The sequence below is a fragment of the Heterodontus francisci genome, chromosome 3 (genome assembly GCF_036365525.1).
Source record: "Heterodontus francisci isolate sHetFra1 chromosome 3, sHetFra1.hap1, whole genome shotgun sequence".
Classification (NCBI taxonomy): Eukaryota; Metazoa; Chordata; class Chondrichthyes; order Heterodontiformes; family Heterodontidae; genus Heterodontus; species Heterodontus francisci.
Window position 1 is genome coordinate 68,655,278 of NC_090373.1, and position 15,106 is coordinate 68,670,383.

Genomic DNA, 15,106 nt, shown 5'->3' on the forward strand with positions numbered 1-15,106 from the left:
ATACGTCGAGGCCGGCTGTGAAGTATCGTCAGAATAAAATTTAAAAAATAATTTCATGAAAATTTCACTGATTATGCCACTGGCTGTTTATATACAATAGACATTTTTCTGCCATCTACTGTGATAGATATGGAAAGAAAACACCATTAATATTTCTTAATTGCAATTCATGTGTTATAAGCGTTTAATACCCCTAAACTAAATCTTGGTGCCCAATGCCGATTTGGAAACATGATGTGCAAACCGAAAGCGTGCCAGCACGAAATGAAAGAGAATGAACTGTGTTTGTAGATATTGTTGAAAACGTGATTTTCAAATTCGTTGATGCCTAAATTTCTAAATAGCGATTTGAAAGTTAAATTATTTGGATTTTGGAAATTAAATATCAATTCCCATCCTCGTCTTTCATTAATTCTGCGACGGTATACAGACTTACATTGAGTATTTTTCTTCTGTAAACCAGAAATTTAATGTGGGATAATTTCAATGTAATATTTTGAATTATGATAACAAAAATATCCTTCCTTATAGCCAAGGCACCGAGATGCAGGATATACGTGATCGGAATGTTCTATTATTCTGCAACATACTAACTGAGTGGCTGACTTTGAATTAACACTTTTCCATTGTATAATTTAGCGGTGTAACCCACAATTATTTGGTCCTCTAAATTATACCTTTAAAAAACGAAAACATCGTATTTTGAGAATGTGAAAAAGAATGCCCTCTCCCCAAGTCGCTTGAAATAGGGAAAAGAAATCAGTCTTGCATTTTCCTGACGTTTCTCGTTTTGGCATTACCGTACTAGTAAAAATGTTGCAGGAATAAATTTGAACACTTAAGGTCCAGAAATTAATGTAGCTGTCAAATATGAATACAATTTACATTAATGTTAATCGTGGAACCCAAGATGTGATAGGCTTTTGTATCACGAATGCCGTATAAGCATTTTTAAAGGGAACGGTTGTGATATCAGAATTTTAACATGATTCCCTTTTCTTGCATCTGGCAGTGAACATTACTGTCATACCGATGTGTCTGCAGCGCGGCTGAAACTGACCATCTCTGGAAGCAGCAGATCCTGCACGGTAGGCGGACTGCTTCTGGTCGCGCAGACTCAGACCATATGACATCAACTAACCACGTTACTACTTCTGAAAGAAAGCGAATATCTGGAGTGTATGATGCACGGGGACTGACGCTCATACTCCATCCTGCCTTAGCAGCACCCCATAACCCAGAGCTGCTGCGAGCCTTGTTGCACATTATATACAGATCGACTGGACCTGCATCAAACACTGTGATCTACCCACTTTCATTGCTTTTAACTCGAATGGTAGGACTCAACTGATTTCGGATCTAGCAAAGAAACTAATTGCAGATTTTTTTTACCACAGCTTCACCTACAAAGGTAAGTGGATGATGAATTGCACAAAAATATCGCACCATGCGCATGCCGATTGAGATTGCTTGTTTTTGATCCGTGTTTTTAAAATCCCATAGCTTTTCCCTAAGCCGTGCAATGTTGCCTCAAGCTACCATCAGTAAATCTGGCATATCCGTGTAATATAAAATGACATTTACACTGGCTGAAATATCGATTGAAACAATCATCTGAGGATTTCACTTTCACTTTAAAATCAAGCACGATACTGGTATCTTGGAGTGAATGAATTAACTGCAGTATTGTGTGTAACGCAAATATCAAAGCATGTGGAAAACCAAGTTGGATGCAAGATGCATGATTGCCCTCTCTGGTTATAAAGGTGCATCTTGGTTATCGCTGTAAGAAACGATTAGCTGGAAGACAATTAATCGGTGCAAGGTGCATGTAATTTTCTACCGTAATTCAGCCGTACGTTGTGATTTGCAGTTGCGTGCCTGCAAAAAAAAGCATGAGCAAGAACTCTAGAACAAATGAACATTATTATTTGCCAGGTTGCTAAATCCTGGATAAAACAATTAGAAACACAACAGAGAGAAGAGGCTTAGCAATGCACCAGATAATAAAACATTGTGATCTCTGCTTTGATGGTCAAAAGCAGCTAGTAGTTCATCATCTCTCGTGGTGCAAATAGCAAAGCACAGGCTTGTGCAATTACAAAGCTTCAAGTGATAATCCCAAAGCGATACCTTTAAGTGGATCTCGTGGCTCAAAACCTGTTCCAGCATTATCTCCTCCTCCATACCGCCTCCCGCAGGTTTGCTGCATTTCTTGAAAGGAAACATTTATGTCGCCTTTTTGAGAGAAACAATGAATCTTTTTTTTAATGTCAAAACATTCTAAGGTAATGACAATTTGGACTGCCAAGGATAATGATGATTAGAAGTATTGCTTAAATTTCGATTTGATACATGCTCATGTTTTTGGATCAATACAAAAGTCATATTTCAGACGTGCATCACGTAGAATATTGTCATCGGTTAATGTGGGTTTGAAACAAAAACAGGTATATCGAATGAAAACATGAATGTTTCAAGTTCCCTTGTGTGAGTGCTTGGGTGATAATTATAAGTTAATGCATTCGCTATTGGGGTGGGATAAAGACATGTGCAGCTTAGAACACTATATGCAGAAACATCTTTCCTGTTATTATTGAGGGAGTTTTTGTCTTCCAGGGCAACGATTTAGAAGTAAATTTGATCAGGACTGTTTTACGTTGCTAGTAGTTTGCTGTGGCGAGATGCTTAAGCTGAACTCTAAGCGGCTTTTCCAATTGTTATTTTTAACAGTTATTGCGACTGGCGAGATATGCTCTCACAAAACGTGAGGTTTTTCAGATTACATTAGTGGCCAGTTATGATCACGGAATAGTCCCTGGCAAATCGAGCACTGACAAGGAACTTGAAAGACAGGGAATTTTGTTTGTGCATTGGTATGTGAGCAGATTGATTCCTGAGAACGCACTCCGAATTCCCATGATTTTATATTTAAAGTGTAACTCAGAACAATGCCAGGATTATTTTAGTGAATTCAGTGTGAAATATAATTTTATGATAGCCTTAAAACTAAATAGCAACATTGTGTTCAAATTCATGGCAAATCAGTACAGGTCTTCGAATGCATCAGATATAGATTCCGCTCTAAAATTGCACCTCAGTGTCAAACAGAATAATTAAAGAGTGGGACTGGTTTGTACAAGAATACTAACTACCAAACAAAATCATTCTCAATCCCTAAACCTTTTTGGTTTCATGCATAATTGCCTTTATTACCCCAAAGAATTGTGTTCTTTATTGCTTTGGATCTAACAGTAGAGATACCTGATACAATAGTTGATTTGGAGTGGTAATGATGTTTGCACTGTATGGCCACTGGGTATTTTACTTGCTGCATCAAACGCCCAACGGAATTGTGAAAGTGAGGTATGAAAGCTTTCCACCGTGAAATTTAGAATTGTCAGCACTGCGCTCAAGAGGCAGATGATTTCCGCAACGGAGAGAAATGCAATACGAGAGAGAAAATTAGTGGCGTATCACAAATAGGGTTTGAAGATTTAGAAAAAAGTGCTAACCCCTGTTAAGCGCTCTGCCTGACTTTTCTCTATTTAAGGTGTTTGGTAAAATGTAGATCAACTGCTTCAAGGAAGGTTTCTGGGTAACTGATTTGCAGTTTCAGTGATTGCTTGGAACTTTCCGATTGGAATACCCATGCTGCAGTTTTCCAGTCTAGCAGGAAATGGCATCTGATGTAAATAAGGTTCACAGACAGGCTCCAGAGATGTCTTTGTATTTTGTGTTGGAAAGGATGCCATCACTTTAGAATAGCAGATGTCTCGTTCCATTCTGCTGTCAGTAAACATTATAAGCTCATCTTTGTATTTCTGTGTTATTTATTAGATGTTACATTTTGTGATGGAAATAATATTTGGATTTTTCCCCCCAGTTTAAATAGGAAAATGCAGCAGCGTTGTTATCACTCCTAGGTGGCGTTAAAATATTAGTGGCCTTTGATTAACTAAAGCTAAATTATTTCGGACTACATTCACCACAAATACAGTTCCCTCTCACGTTTGCAAATATGCCTCTTGTAAAAATAACAACCTTAAGCATAACCAGCCATCTAATAAAATCGTGCATTTTATAACTAAGTTATTCACAATTCCAGTATTTGTAATCTATAGCAACTAAAAACACTTATCTCAGTATTGTTTCATAGTGGAGTAGTTCCATCATTTTCTTTTTATAACTTGCGTATTAAAGTCGCACCTGAAACATTTGTCTATATTAATAACCCAGTCCGTTTGCTTATTACTTGTGGGTTCATTTTTATAGCGATCATGTTTAAATATTTGGCTATTCTATTTTGGTGCATTTTCCGTATGTCATTTTAAAATATTTGCCTTATGAGTATTAATCATTGATAATGCCTTTGCATCTGTAACAGTAGATCGTTCTTGCTAGGAATCAGCTGCGTTTCGGAACACAGCAGTTCATGTGATCATTGTTTGGCTGCGTTATTATTGCAGCAGCGTCGAGCATTTCCAGAATATTCATATATAGACGCGGAAACATGAAGCGAAAATAACATGTTTGTATTATCGCCAGGTTTAAACCAGAGGGCGCCACTGATTACTTAAGTGGTTGTTGCCCTTCACCGAGAAAAACCCCAGCTATGTTGATAGAGCGTAAATATTTTTGTTGTGTTACTAGTATAGTGCAATGATTAAAGTAATTTTATACGTTTATTGAAAAACCCCAGTTTCTGAACTAACTGCACAAACACATCAGTTCTCATCAACCATTATTACAAACCTATTTACGGCCCTTTCAGTAGTCTCAATGTAAATTACATTTCAGGAGCTGCCTTGCACCGCAGTCAAAAATATGTTCTGGCTTTCATAAATTTGTAAGATTTTATATAGCGTCTTTCATATCCTCGGGATGTCCTATTACCTTTTTGAAGTGTACTCATTTTTATGTAGACAAATAGCCCGTTTTCAAACTAAGACACTAATGATTATTGGCTAATGAGCCATATATCTTGCCGAAAATAGATTTTATTCTGATTATTTTTCTCAATAAACCTTGCCTTGGAAGTGCAATAAAGGTTCATTAGATGGAATCCTGGGATGAGAGAGTAGATCTATGAGGACAGATTAAGTAGAATGGGCATATATTCTCTGGAGTTTAGAAGGATGATTAGGCGATCTCAGTGAAACATATAAGATTCTGATAGGACTTGACAGGGTAGATGTCGAGAGGCTGCTTCCCTTGGCTGGAGAGTCCAGAACTAGGGGGCATAGTTTCAGGATAAGGGGACAGCCATTTTGGACTGAAAGGAGGAGACATTTTTTCACTCATGGTTGGGAATCTTTGGAATTCTCTACCCCAAAGAGCTGTGGATGCTCAGTTGTAGAGCATATTCAAGGCTGACATTATATTTTTCAACTTTAAGGGATGGGGATCGGGCAGGAAAATGGAGCTGAGGTTGAGGATCAGTCATGATCTTATTAAATGGCAGAGCAAGCTCGAGCGACTCTATGTCCTACTCCTGCTCCTATTTCTTGTGTTTTTCAGCTAGGTGAGGAGAAAGGGCTTGCATTTATGTAGTGCCTTTTGTGACATCAGAATGTCCCAAAGAGCTTTAATGAAGCACTTTTGAATTAGAGTCACTGTTTTAATATAGGAAACATGACAGCTATTTTATACACCAGCAATAAAACAAATAACTCAATCATTTGTATTTTTGGGTGTTGGCTGAGGGATAAATGTTGGCCAGAACACCAGGAGAATGCCCTTACCCTTCAAAATAGTGTTGTGGGATTTTTGAACCTGAGAAGGCAGGTGGACCTTGATCTCATCCGAAAGACGGCACCTTCAAAACTCAATTCTTTTCCTTTTGTCACGGTCCTGTAGTTTTTTTTCCCAGAAATATGCGGTTTGCCTTTAAGGCTTGCAAGGGATCAGTATTGCTTTAAGAGCCAGCAAGCTTCAGGAGTTATAGAAAGGTGCATTTTCAGTTGCCGTTAGAAACAGCAATTTGGAGACTGCAATTCAAAGGGTGCATTCTCATTACCAGAGATATAGCCACTGGGAGTGAGCCTGATGCGATACATTTGTTTCAATTCCGTCTTGAACTGGCTTTTAGTGAGATAGTTTGGTCTGACAGACAGAAGACACGGACGGCTGTGATGAGCACCTGGAAAAACAGCTCTCAACCATTTAATCTGAAGGAATAGGATTTTTAGTCTGTTTAATTATTATCTCTCAAAATTCTAAAAATATTAAGTCAAAACAGATCTCTGGTAATTTAAATTGAAGAAAAGGACATTAGACTGGGACAATCTTTTATCCCACAAAAACTCTAAAGTCAGATTGATTCTGTTGAAAGTGTTTGCAAGTCGTTAATTGTTAAAATTCGCTGGAGAAGGAAAGCAACATCCTGTGCGGACTTCGAGCAACATTTGGACTAAATTTGCAAGGACTCTAATTTTTTTCTATTTTAAATGTTGTTTATATCTTCATAGTGTTTAAGAATTTAGTTTTTCTAATTAAAGAGTTAACTTGTTGATATAAAGCCACCTGGTTTGGTTAGCCTCATTCGGGGGTTAATAGATGGTACAATTTGGCTGGATCTTTCTTTAATTTAGAAAGTTTAAATTATATGTTAGCCGATCTGTGGAGCAACGGGATTGAATTAAGTGTGTTGGTCCCACCACAATCAGAATCGTATATTTTGATTGGGGGCTTTGACAAGAGCAGTCGGTCGTAACACTTTGCAGAAAGTTGCAAGATTTTATCATGATTAATCTTTAACAAGGCATTCATAGTACTCTACAAACCCTAAACAAGCAACATTTTCACTAATTTCCTTACCCCAGTTCAAGCTGGGAGCAAGACTCAGTAACAATTAACACTTATTATTTTCTGCTGGTGTTCTTCACCTGTTTACTTGTGCCTACTTTTCATGGAAATTCACATCCATGGGGGAGGAATGGCCCTAGAGCAAAAAGAGGAAGATTTCCTCTTTGCTTTAGGTATAATGGTATACAACCCACTTTTTGAAAATAAGTGTGCTATGAATTCCTTTCACATAGCACACAGCGAAAACATTTGTCCATTGCCTGCTGTAGTTGGGAAGCAGGTTATCCTAAAATATTTTTAAACATTAACTTAAAGAGCTGATGTCAATTTATATAATAAAGCAAATATTGATGAAGTTCTCAGACTGTTGCCCTCTGGATTACATGATCGCCCATGTAGTAAGGATTTCAGCCTTTGGATTTGGCCAATGATAATACACACACTCTCAGTTGATTATGTAACTTTGCACTTTATATCAAGGCTGAGAGACACATTAGTGATAAGTAGCTGACACTGAAAGTGCCTTCTCAGTGATATTTTGCCCAGTTTGGAGATGAGCCATAAGGACTTGGAAAATGGAAGGCTTGTTCTCCAGTTTGTCCTGAATTCATTTAGAGGTATTTTTGGCATCAATGTTCCTGGGCTAGGAGGGGGGGAAATAGCCATACTTCTAGCTCTTTTCTATCCAATGATTTCCAGTTTAGAAGCATAGGTGTATGGACATGCAATCAACCTCGAGTCTTGTAGCTCCAATAAGAGGCAGGAGTCAAGGATGATGTACAGAGCATCATGAGGATGGATGTAGAAGAACAAGTTTATTCATGTTTTTTGTGAAGAAATGTGGACCTTACCTTTTCTGTAGGACAACCACATTGCTTCTAAGTAGACAACTTAAAATAATCTTTTTTGTTTTACTTTGAAGTGAAAAGCTCGGAATTTTCTGTGCCAAAAGAATGAATGCAAACTTTTTTGTACAAAATATAATGTTCCAATTGGTTTCCCGAAGACCTGATTTTGAATTTTCACAAACATTTGGTTACATAAAGTTGTCTGATCAGGGTTATATCTAAAAATTAAAATATTAACCCTTTTCCTGTTAATTATATCAGTGTCAGCATTTGTGAGATTTTACCACCCACAATAGAAAAGCAAACCTTTTTAAACTATCCAGAGATTGGTGACATGGCTCGAAGGTTCCCTTTTCCTAAAGAAATCCCAGCACTGATAATTTAATATTCTAATCAATGAGACTGGGCGTCCAGTTCAAGGACATCGAGTTCAAGGACAGTAATCGACCATTGCTTAATAAACAATGTGAAACACGAACTGAGCACATATTGTTATAGATTGCACAATGTTTTAGCGGAGGAAGGGGGAATGTTATCACTTGCCAAAAGGAATTACAATTTATAACCAGATCCAGAGAGAGAAAAGCACACACTGTGGCTGTTCTTGTATATTGTGTATCATGCTGATTTTTGGAATAAAAGCCTCACATACTACCAGGTTGACTGTAAAAATGCCCAATTAATTCTGTTCTATAAGGGGAATATGCTAAATTTAGGTGGCAGACAAAGAAAATGGAATTCGTTTTGGATACAATGGAATCCAATATGACATTTTGGATAATAGTAAACAGTTGTTATCTATTCTTAAGACTTTTCAGTTGCACTGTATGATTTGCTTAGAATTATACAGCTCTTTTCTTTATCGTACTGCTCTTGGGTGCAGCATTCTGACACTGATCTTTATCAATGGAAATAAAAGAAGATATACACCGTTATACCGTTATAAATACACAACCTAAACTATGGCAGGATTATTGCAGCAATTCATCATGAAAAATAAAACATTTTAAATTCCAGCAGAGCATAGACAAGCCTTTTTCTATTGTGTTATTAGTCAGATTATCATGTGCTGTGTAATTTTGCTGTTTTATAGCAAGATATGATTAATTTTTTAATACACAAATTGAAGAAAATGCAAAAACAAAAATATCACAGTTGATTCTATGGTCAGTTGTATAATGCAAAAGTTATTCATTCTTACTTGGAACTGATTTCTATAAGCTGTATAGTAAAAATAACTTCAGTGCATTTATGCCAGAACCACAGGTTTGTATTGTTTTATTTGATCAACAAGCAGGTTGCAGTATTGTATATTAGGCCTGTCCATCATCTACAAGGCACAAGTCAGGAGAGTGACGGAATACCCTCCACTTGCCTGGATGGGTGCAGCTCCAACAACACTCGAAGCTTGATGCTATCCAGGACAAAGCAGCCCGCTTGATTGGCACCCCATCCACAAACATTCACTCCCTCCATCACTAACGCACAGTGGCAGCAGTGTGTACCAGCTACAAGATGCACTGCAGCAACGCAGCAAGGCTCCTTAGACAGCACCTTCTAAACCTGCAACCTCTACCACCTAGAAGGACAAGGGCAGCAAATGCATGGGAACACCACCACCTGCAAGTTCCTCTCCAAGTCACACACCATCCTGACTTGGAACTATCTCGCCATTCCTTCACTGTTGCTGGGTCAAAATCCTGGAACTTCCTTCCTAACAGCGCTGTGGGTGCACCTACCTCACATGGACTGCAGTGGTTCAAGAAGGCAGCTCACCACCACCTTCTCGAGGGCAGTTAGGGATGATCAATAAATGCTGGCCTTGTACGACACCCACATAACATGAATGAATTTTTTTTTAAAAGCCATTCTTTGTCGCTACGGTAATTAGAGCAAGATTACCACTGTGAAACTAAATCCAGATTGCATTGTTGGTCGTTTGGTTCACTGTACATTGGACCAGTTTTATGTTCCAGTGATGCACAAAACAATTCCAAGAACACAAGAAATAGGAGCAGGAGTTGACCATATGGCCCCTCAAGCCTGCTATGCCATTCAGTATGATCATGGCTGATCTTCTGCCTCAACTGCGCTTGTCCTCCCACTCTCCTCAGAGACCAAAAATCTGTCCCACTGAACTACTTTTTCATTTTTTAATATTGGTGAAGACAATAACATTTATTATTTTTAACAACATTGAAAACTTCCAATAGCAGTGAAGAGTAGCAGTAGTCTGATTTTTAGATGGATCTCGCACTCTTGACGGCAAGTAGATCTGAGGTGATATTAATGCCGAATCTATCCTTTGTGGCATCATAGATTGCAACCCAAAATGGTTAGATATAGGAGAAGGAACATAAGCGCTGTATAATTTGCCACTTTGGTTACATGCACTCTGGCAATCATCTGATGGGTGGTGAGGGCTTATGTGATAAGCTGTATATTCAGTGTATGAGTTTTACTTGATACTTATGTATTCTAGTGCAAGTAGATATTGAGGTTTTGTTCCTAGCTTCCTTTGTATTCTTTTGCTGTCATTTGGCATTTGGACCTTTTTTTTTCCACCCCATGTTCCTTCGACTTTTTTTTTTGAGTTTTACCAATGTACTGAATACTAACCCTTCCACTTCTTCTTCTTCTTTGGCCTCCTTGTCTCGAGAGACAATGGGTAAGTGCCTGGAGGTGGTCAGTGGTTGTGAAGCAGCGCTTGGAGTGGCTATAAAGGCCAATTCTAGAGTGACAGACTCTTCCACAGGTGCTGCAGATAAAATTGGTTGTCGGGGCTGTTACACAGTTGGCTCTCCCCTTGCGCTTCTGTCTTTTTTTCCTGCCAACTACTAACCCTTCCACTACAAATAAGTGAATTAGTCATCTGTCAAATATATGCCAACACAGTGCTTGATGTATGAATTAAGTCTCAAACTGAGGAAATATCAAGAAGTCTGGCCTTCCTAGACCTATACAACAGATCAACTCTCACATAATTCATTAAAATACATTTGGTCACAGTGTATAGGAGAAGTGATTCGACCCAAAAACGTACTGGATAGAGTTTGATAGTCTGCATCTAGTTGTGTTGCTGTCAACACACAGTCATCAACCCGGGCTGTGTTAAATTGCTGCAAATGTGCACCAGTAGACTGATGATGTGCCATTACGTCAATACTCTGTTAATAACCTGTGCAATTGCATTAATGTGAAAACTAGTGTGATTTTTCTCTTAAAATTAAAAATTACGTTTAAAAAAAATCTGTCAAATCTTTGCCAGTTTTCCTGTTTCAACTTGTATCTGTTTGGATTCTTGAAATAACATGAAGAAAAACAGGCATAAATGTGATTAAATACACATTAAACAGAGTTTCCCTTTACCTAGGTACAGAGTTATATAGAGAGGGCTGTTTAATTTCCTGCTGCCAGCTTGCACCACTCTAATGCAAGTCTTAGTTTCAAAGCAGGATCAGCACTATAATGGCATGGCAATGATATTGTTAATATATTGCAAATTGAAGGAATAAATTAATTATTTTGTGTTAAACATCCTACATCTGTAAATGTGAAGGTTTATCACAGTCATATGTAGTGGGATTATAAACAGCGAATATTTGACAAATGAAAGCTTTTTTTTACCATTTAATATTCTCAAGGTCAGAAATTTAATATACGCCATTAATGAGGATGAGCCAAATAATTTTGTTAAAGCTATGATAGAATTGCTTTCTTAAATGATGTCCAGCATAAACTGAAATCATAAGGGTTTCAGTAAATTGTAGTTTTAGGGAGAGTGAGATCAATGAAATTTCCCCACACCCATGAGGTTTTCATCAATAAAACAAATATTCACTGAGTCCCAATGTTCTAAAACTTGGAGGCTTGCTGGGGATGAGCACAGGTTGGATAATTGGATGTCTGACTGTATACAATCTTTTTTTATTAAAAAGATGCTCATGTTTTGGGGAGTACAAAATGGGCACACGTTGCGACTGTGCTGCCTGGTATATGACCTCCTAATTAAATTACCTTTTGAAAGTTACCACACTAAATCTCCAGAGAGTGAACGAGGCTGCTCCCATAAGAACATAAGAAATAGGAGCATGAGTAGACAATATGGCCCATCGAACGTGCTGTACCATTCAATAGAATCATGGCTGATTTTGGGCTTCAACTCCACTTTCCCGCCCACTGCCATATCCCTTGATTCCCTGAGAGACCAAAAATCTGTCTATCTCAGCCTTAAATATATTCAACAATCCACAACAAGAGTGCTACTCACCCATAAAAATTTAATGCACCAGTATCTGGCTCCCCCAAAACAGCAGTTTGAGGGTGATTTTTGTTGTAGGTAAACCTAATTTTTGCATTTTCAATTACACTTGGTGCATGAATTAGTTGGTCATGCTTGGTGAACCTCCCATTTTGCATTTTTTTCCCCGTCAATATTTTGCGCCATTGTTCATGGTGGCTACCAGCCTTTAAATTGTACTATACAAAAGAGGTAAGCATGGTAATTGCTTTGAGGATTCCCATAGTGCTGTGTGATTTAGATATGGAAGAAGAATTTGAGAGAACCCGACAAATGCAGGTGTGAGGACCCCAGTGATTAAGTTTAGACACACCTATTGCTATTGAAGGACCGGGATTTAGGCTCCATATGTACCTCGATTTGACAAAGGGAATTGGTCTTTGGCTTCACAAGATGGGCTGCCACTGAGTTGTGCCACCTCTTATATAATGACCTTCAAACAATATCTAGATCATGTTGCTTGATCTGCAAAGCCTGAAAGGAAAATTTAGACAGTCTGCAGTGCTCGCTCGTAGCATTTTCACTTGCTTGATATGTTTTCAAGGAACAATACTTCCATCACTTTTCCTTTTTGGTAAGGAAATATCAGCTGGGCAGAACACAGATTTCACTGGATGGTAGTGTTTGATTGAAAAGCGTTGGACATACCAATTTGATATCAGGGCTCTTCATATCAACCCCTCACCTTTTTATAAACAGGGTCTGTATCAATTACAGATATGATCTGGCCACAAAATATCATGCATATCATTGGTGATTTATCCAGGAAGCAGCTGTGATGCATTCATTGTTCAGCATTCCACAGTGCCTGCATTATTTGAAGGAGACTAACTATGCTGGATGGCTTTAAAGAGAACTGAGTTAGCTTCTGCATCCATAGTATATGGCACACAGCTGGTTTACTCCTACATTGCCGATCTGGCTGGACTACATCAAGCGCTATTGGTTTTGTTTTCCTCCGCTAAAACGACTCTCAACTCCCAGCATCATCCTGGAATTCAAAGTTAACCCCAGTTTCTTTTCTCAACAACCATCCCGCTCATTTGCCCCCTCCACCCTTGCCTCCAACAAAGTGAGAGGAGCTCATGAGATTCTTTGTCATTAAAATTGAGACCATCTGTTCAGCTGCCTCTGCTACATTCTCCCCTCACCCTTATCTAACACACAAAACTTTCACAAAGGCTCTCCTGTCCTAACCCCAAATTCGCACGTTGTCTCTCTAGTTTCTCTCCTCATGCCCTCTCTGAGCTAATCTTGTCTGTGAGACTCACCTCCTGCTGCCTCAACCCTATTCCCATTTAACAGCTGATCAACCAGCTTACCTTCCTGCCGTCTTGTTAGCTGACACTCTAGAATCCATTATTAAGGAAGTAATAACAGGACATTTAGAAAGTCAAAACGCAATCCATCAGAGTCAGCATGGTTTTATGAAGGGTAAATCATGTTTGACTAATTTGCTAGAGTTCTTCGAAGCTGTAACAAGCAAAGTAGATAATGGGGATCCTGTAGATGTTTATCTGGACTTCCAGAAGGTATTTGATAAGGTGCTTCGCAAAAGGTTAATACACAAGGAGTGTTCACATGGGGTTAGGGGCAATTTATTAGCTTGGATAGAGGATTGGCTAACCAACAGAAAACAGAGAGTCGGGATAAATGGGTCGTTTTCTAGTTGGCAAGATGTAACTAGTGGGGTACCACAGAGTTCGGTCCTCGGGCCCGAACTATTTACAATCTTTATAAATGACTTGGATGCAGGGATAGAAGGTACCATAGCCAAATTTGAAGATGACACTAAAATAGGTGGGACAGTAAGTTGCAATAAAGAAATAAGAAATCTACAACTGGATATGGATAGATTAGAGAAATGGGCCAAAATTTGGCAGATGGATTTTAATGTGGATATGTGTGAGGTTATCCATTTTAGTCGGAAGAATAGAAAGGCAAATTGTTATCTAAATGGAGAGAAACTTCAGAGGGATCTAGGTGCCCTCGTGCATGAATCACAGAAAACTAGTATGCAGGTACAGCAGGTGATAAGGAAGGCAAATGGAATTTTGGCATTTATTGCTAAAGGAATGGAGTATAAAAGTAGGGAACTGTTGCTGCAACTGTACAGGCATTAGTGAGACCACACCTGGAGTATTGCGTACAGTTTTGGTCCCCTTACTTGAGAAAGGATGTAGTTGCATTGGAGGCAGTTCAGAGGAGGTTCACTAGATTGATTCCAGAGATGAGGGGTTTGTCTTATGAAGAGAGATTGAGCAGTTTAGACCTTTACTCTCTGGATTTTTTTTTTTGATTTAGATATACAGCACTGAAACAGGCCCTTCGGCCCACCGAGTCTGTGCCGACCATTAACCACCCATTTATACTAATCCTACACTAATCCCATATTCCTACCACATCCTCACCTGTCCCTATCGTCCCCTACCACCTACCTATACTAGGGGCAATTTATAATGGCCAATTTACCTATCAACCTGCAAGTCTTTTGGCTGTGGGAGGAAACCGGAGCACCCGGAGGAAACCCACGCAAACACAGGGAGAACTTGCAAACTCCACACAGGCAGTACCCAGAATTGAACCCGGGTCGCTGGAGCTGTGAGGCTGTGGTGCTAACCACTGCGCCACAGTTTAGAAGAATGAGAGGAGATCTAATTGAGGTATATAAGATGATTAAGGGGATTGACAAAGTAGATATAGAGAGAATGTTTCCTCTTGTGGGCAATCTAGAACAAGAGGTCATAGTTTTAGGATAAGGGGTAGCAGATTTAAAGCCGAGATGAGGAGAAATTACTTCTCTCATAGGGTCGTGAGTCTGTGGAATTCATTTCCCCAGAGTGCGGTGGATGCCGGGACATTGGGTAAATTTAAGGAAGAGATAGACAGATTTTTAATTAGAAATGGGTTGAAGGGTTATGGAGAACGGGCAGGAAATTGGAGTGGAGGCCGAGATGAGATCAACCATGATCGTATTGAATGGCGGAGCAGGCTCGAGGGGCTGAATTGCCTACTCCTGCTCCTAGTCCTTCTGTTCTTATGATGTTGTGAGCAGTACTATCCCTCTTCCTTTTTAAATCTGGCATCCTCACCTACTTTTTCAAAAAAAACACCCTTTTACCTCTCTGTCCTTGCAAACTACCAACTCATC

At 39.0% G+C, this 15,106-nt stretch overlaps 1 protein-coding gene across 2 annotated transcripts in view; it reads left to right on the forward strand.

Moving 5' to 3' along the window:
- The first annotated feature begins 1,138 nt into the window (after window positions 1-1,138).
- The window catches only part of LOC137356978 (visinin-like protein 1), a 164,330-nt gene continuing 150,362 nt past the window's right edge, over window positions 1,139-15,106 (forward strand). Inside the window, exon 1 of one of the 2 annotated variants that reach the window (XM_068022886.1) lies at window positions 1,139-1,411. The gene's annotated coding sequence lies outside the window, so the exon portion shown is untranslated. Of the gene's footprint in view, window positions 1,412-2,179; window positions 2,289-15,106 lie in introns of those variants that run through there. The other variant, XM_068022889.1, reaches the window with a different exon arrangement.